Source organism: Arachis ipaensis, chromosome B6, assembly GCF_059453495.1.
Source record: "Arachis ipaensis isolate K30076 ecotype BB chromosome B6, ASM5945349v1, whole genome shotgun sequence".
In the NCBI taxonomy this organism is placed as follows: domain Eukaryota; kingdom Viridiplantae; phylum Streptophyta; class Magnoliopsida; order Fabales; family Fabaceae; genus Arachis; species Arachis ipaensis.
The window spans coordinates 20,393,761-20,399,797 of record NC_142441.1 but is presented as its reverse complement, the minus strand read 5'-3'; the positions used below and the strand labels follow the sequence as shown (position 1 = coordinate 20,399,797).

Below are 6,037 nucleotides of genomic sequence, written 5' to 3'. Positions count from 1 at the left end.
TTTACTATGAGTTTGTGTATTTTTCTGTGATTTTAGATATTTTCTGGCTGAAATTGAGGGACCTGAGCAAAAATCTGATTCAGAGGCTGAAAAAGGACTGCAGATGCTGTTGGATTCTGACCTCCCTGCACTCAAAGTGGATTTTCTGGAGCTACAGAAGCCCAATTAGCGCGCTCTCAATTGTGTTGAAAAGTAGACATTCTGGGCTTTCCAGCAATATATAATAGTCCATACTTTGCCCAAGATTTGATGGCCCAAATAGGCGTTCCAAATCAGCTCAAGAATTCTGGCGTTTAACTCCAAAACTGGCACAAAAGCTGGAGTTAAACGCCCAAACTGGCACAAAAGCTGGTGTTTAACTCCAAGAAAAGTCTCTACACATGGAAGCTTCAATGCTCAGCCCAAGCACACACCAAGTGGGTCCGAAAGAAGATTTCTGCATTAATTACTGATTTCTGTAAACCCTAGGCTACTAGTTCTCTATAAATAGGACATTTTACTATTGTATTTTACACATCTTTGGACGTTTAGTCCCTAGACCTTGGAGGCTAGCCATTCGGCCATGCTTACACCATTATCACTTTTGTATTTTCCACGGTAGAGTTTCTACACACCATAGATTAAGGTGTGGAGCTCTACTGTTCTTCATGAATTAATACAAGTACTATTGTTTTTCTATTCAACTCAAGTCTATTTCTTCTCCAAGATATTCATTCGTTCTTCAACTTGATGAATGTGATGATCCGTGACACTCATCATCATTCTCACCTATGAACATGTGATTGACAACCACCTCTGTTCTACTAGCAATGGCTTGAATGAGTATCTCTTGGGTTTCTAATCTCAGATTGGAACCTTCGTGGTATAAGCTAGAATTATTGGCAGCCATTCCTGATATTCGGAAAGTCTAAACCTTGTCTGTGGTATTCCGAGTAGGATCTGGGAAGGGATGACTGTGACGAGCTTCAAACTCGCGATTGTGGGGCGTGTGACAGACGCAAAAGGATCAATGGATCCTATTCCGACATGATCGAGAACCGACAGCTGATTAGCCGATGTTGTGACAGAGCATCAGGACCATTTTCACTGAGAGGACGGGATGAAGCCATTGACAACGGTGATGCCCAACATAAAGCTTGCCATGGAAAGGAGTATGAATGATTGGAAGAAGGCAATAGAAAAGCAGAGGTTCAAGGGGAACAAAGCATCTTCATACGCTTATCTGAAATCCACCAATGAATTACATAAGTATCTCTATCTTTACTTTATGTTTATTTTCATCACCTTAAACTCCATAACAATTTGAATCCGCCTGACTGAGATTTACAAGATGACCATAGCTTGCTTCAAGCCGACAATCTCCGTGGGATCGACCCTTACTCACGTAAGGTATTACTTGGACGACCCAGTGCACTTGCTGGTTAGTTGTGCGGAATTGTGACAAAGTGTGATTCACGTTTAAGAGCTCCAAGTCCTTTGGCGCCATTGTTGATGATCACAATTTCGTGCACCAAGTTTTTGTCGCCATTGCCGGGGATTGTTCGAGTTTGGACAACTGACGGTTCATCTTGTTGCTTAGATTATGTATCTTTTCTTCAGAATTTTTAAGAATGAATTCTAGAGTTTCAAGGTGATGTTCCCACCATCATAAAAGCTTATTGATTCTCATCAATTTAGCTATTAAATGTAATGTCCTGCTGAAGCTTGGCCAAACATGTCTAATCCTTTTTAGACTGAAGCTTTAGACTAACATTGCATGATTCCTGGAATTCTTATTAAAAGTTTTGATTCTCTTTATTTTCTTTTCCATATAAGTTTCGAAAATCACAAAAAAAAATTTATAAAACCATAAAAATAAAAAATATTTTATGTTTCTTGTTTAAGTCTAGTATCAATTTTTAAGTTTGGTGTCAATTGCATGTTTCTATTTTTCTTGCATTTTTCAAAAATTACATGCATGTGTCTTCATTAATCTTCAAGTTGTTCTTGATGATTTCCTTGCTCTGATCTTTAAATTCTCTTGTTTAGTGTGTTTTATTGTTTCTCATATGCATTTTTACATTGTTATAGTCCTTAGTATACAAACTTTTAAGTTTGGTGTCTTGCATGCATTGTTTATTTGATATTAGTTGCATTTTTATTGTTTCTCATCATCAAAAATTCAAAAATATTTTCAAAACTATGTCTTTTCAAGTCAATAATACAGAGAATTGAAGATTCAGAACATTCAGCAGAGGAATCAAACAGAAAAAGCTGGGCATTCAAAACGGCCAGTAAAGAAGGAAAACTGGTGTTTAAACGCCAGCCAGGGTACCTAGCTGGGCGTTTAACGCCCAAAAGGTAGAGATTTGGGCGTTAAACACCAGAATGGGCACCATTCTGGGCGTTTAACGCCAGGATGACACTAGAGGGAAGATTTTGTTTTTAATTCACATTTTTTTCAAGTTTTCATAATTTTTCAAAATCAAATCCTTTTCGAATCATATCTTTTCAATCATATCTCCTTCAAAATCAATTTCTTTCCATTTTATATTTAATTTTACTATTTTCAAAAATCTTTGCTTCAATTCAAGATTTACTTCAAAAGTTTTCAGGTTGTTACTTGCCTATTAAGAAAGGATCAAATTTTAAATTTTAGAATCATATCTTTTAATTTCTTGTTAGTCAAGTAATCAACTTTAGTTTTAAAACTTTCTCTTTTTAATTTGATTTTCAATCATATCTTCTCAATCATATCTTTTCAATCACATCTTTTTCAAAAATTAATTTTCAATCATATCTTTTTAATTTCTGATTTCAAAATCTTTTTCAAAAATCACTTGATTTCTTTCTCAATCTTAGTTTTCAAAAACCAATTACCAAAATTTCAAAATCTCTTACTTAAATTTCGAAAATTTCTTCCCCTTTTTTCACATCCTTCTATTTAAGGGACTAACACCCCTCCTCAAGGTGCAATTCGAACTCTATCCCTCTTGATAAGTTCGAATTCTCTCATCTCTATCCCCTCCTTCTATTCTTTTTTTCCTCTGACACTTCAAGGAATCTCTATACTGTGACATAGAGGATTCCCTACTTTCTTGTTCTCTTCTCTTTCATATGAGCAGGAACAAAGATAAAGGCATACTTGTTCAAGCTGATCCTGAACCTGAAAGGACCTTGAAGAGAAAGCTAAGAGAAGCTAAAGAACATCTCTCTTTAGAGGGCCTAATAGAGCTCTTCAAAGAAGAAGAAACCATGGCAGCCGAAAACAACAACAATGCCAACAATGCAAGGAAGGTGCTTGGTGACTTTACTACACCTACTCCTGATTTCTATGGGAGAAGCATCTCTATCCCTGCCATTGGAGCAAACAACTCTGAGCTTAAGCCTCAATTAGTTTCTCTAATGCAACAGAATTGCAAGTTTCATAGACTTCCATTGGAAGATCCTCATCAGTTCTTGGCTGAATTCTTGCAAATCTGTGACACTGTCAAGACCAATGGGGTTGACCCTGAAGTCTACAGACTTATGCTTTTTTCTTTTGCTGTAAGAGACAGAGCTAGGACATGGTTGGATTCACAACCTAAGGAAAGCCTGAACTCTTGGGAAAAGCTAGTCAATGCCTTCTTGGCAAAGTTCTTTCCATCTCAAAAATTGAGTAAGCTTAGAGTGGAAGTCCAAACCTTTAGACAGAAGGATGGTGAGTCCCTCTATGAAGCTTGGGAAAGATACAAGCAATTGATCAGAAGGTGCCCTTCTGACATGCTTTAAGAATGGAGCATCATAGGTATTTTCTATGATGGTCTGTCTGAACTATCCAAGATGTCATTGGATAGCTCTGCTGGAGGATCTCTTCATCTAAAGAAGACGCCTGCAGAAGCTCAGGAACTCATTGAAATGGTTGCAAATAACCAATTCATGTACACCTCTGAAAGGAATCCTGTGAATAATGGGTCAACTCGGAAGAAAGGAGTTCTTGAGATTGATACTCTGAATGCCATATTGGCTCAGAATAAAATATTAACCCAACAAGTTAATATGATTTCTCAGAGTCTGTCTGGAATGCAAGCAGCAACAGGCAGTACCAAGGAAGCATCTTCTGAGAAAGAAGCTTATGATCCTGAGAACCCAACAATGGAAGAAGTGAATTACATGGGAGAATCCTATGGAAACACCTATAATCCTTCATGGAGAAATCACCCAAATCTCTCATGGAAGGATCAACAGAGACCTCAACAAGGTTTCAACAACAATTGTGGAAGAAACAGGTTTAGCAATGGCAAACCTTTTCCATCATCTTCTCAGCAACAGATAGAGAATTCTAAGCAGAGCCCCTCTAACTTAACAACCATTGTCTCTGATCTAATCAAAACCACTCAAAGTTTCATGACTGAAACAAGGTCCTCCATTAGAAATTTGGAGGCACAATTGGGTCAGCTGAGTAAGAAAATTACTGAACTCCCTCCTAGCACTCTCCCAAGCAATACAGAAGAGAATCCAAAGAGAGAGTGCAAGGCCATAAACACGTCTCAGACGGCCGAACCTGGAGAGGAGGAAGAGGCAGTGATCTCCACTGAGGAAGGCCTCAATAGACGTTCACTGACCTCCATGGAGTTCCCTAATGAGGAACCATGGGAATCTGAGGCTCAGACTGAGACCATAGAGATTCCATTGAATTTACTTCTGCCTTTCATAAGCTCTGATGAGTATTCTTCCTGTGAAGAGGATGAAGATGTCACTGAAGAGCAAGTTGCTAAGTACCTTGGAGCAATCATGAAGCTAAATGCCAAGTTATTTGGTAATGAGATTTGGGAGGATGAACCTCCATTGCTCATCAAAGAACTGGATGACTTGACTAGGCAGAGATTACCTCTGAAGAGACAAGATCCTGGAAAGTTCTCAATACCTTGTACGATAGGCACCATGACCTTTGAGAAGGCTCTGTGTGACCTAGGATCAAGCATAAACCTCATGCCTCTCTCTGTAATGGAGAAGTTAGGGATCATTGAGGTACAAGCTGCAAGAATCTCACTGGAGATGGCAGACAACTCAAAGAAACAGGCTTATGGACTTGTAGAGGATGTCTTGGTAAAGGTTGAAGGCCATTACATCCCTGCTGATTTCATAATCCTAGAGATTGGGAAGTGTATGGATGAATCCATCATCCTTGGCAGACCCTTCCTAGCCACAGCAAAAGCTGTGATTGATGTTGACAGAGGAGAACTGATCATTCAAGTGAATGAAAACTCCCTTGTGTTTAAAGCTCAAGGATATCCCTCTGTTACCATGGAGAGGAAGCATGAAGATCTTCTCTCAATACAGAGTCAAACAGAGCCCCCACAGTTAAACTCTAAGTTTGATGTTGGGAGGCCACAACCAAACTTTAAGTTTGGTGTTGAACCCCCACATTCAAACTCTAAGTTTGGTGTTGGGAGGTTCCAACATTGCTCTATACATCTGTGAGGCTCCATGAGAGCCCACTGTCAAGCTATTGACATTAAAGAAGCGCTTGTTAGGAGGTAACCCAATTTTTACTTATCTATGTTAAATTTCCATTTTCTTTGGTTATTTTATGTTTTCTATAGGTTGATGATCATGTGAAGTCACAAAAACAATTGAAAAAGCAAAAACAGAAGAAAAAATAGAATGAAAAATAGAACACCCTGGAGGAGAAACTTACTGGCGTTTAAACGCCAGTAAGGATAGCAGAATGGGCGTTAAACGCCCAGTCTGGCACCATTCTGGGCGTTTAACGCCAGAAATGGGCACCAGACTGGCGTTTAACGCCAGGATTGGCAGAAAGGGGGCGTTTTGCACGCCACTTGGTGCAGGGATGAGATATCCTTGACACCTCAGGATCTGTAGACCCCACAGGATCCCCACCTACCCCACCACTCTCTCTCTTCTTCACCCATTCACCAATCACCTCAATATCTCTTTCCCAAAAACCCCTCACCTATCAAATCCCACCATTCTCTTCACCACTCACATCCATCCTTCATAAAACCCCACCTACCTCACCATTCAAATTCAAACCACTTTTCCTCCCAAACCCACC

The 6,037-nt window shown here is 39.3% G+C and overlaps 1 non-coding gene across 1 annotated transcript; it reads right to left on the bottom strand.

The window, feature by feature from the left end:
* Positions 1 to 3,639: 3,639 nt before the first annotated feature.
* LOC148554817 (small nucleolar RNA R71) lies at positions 3,640 to 3,747 on the bottom strand. Its single transcript, XR_015886988.1, has one exon. It is a non-coding gene; the product is annotated as a small nucleolar RNA R71 (small nucleolar RNA).
* Positions 3,748 to 6,037: the final 2,290 nt, after the last annotated feature.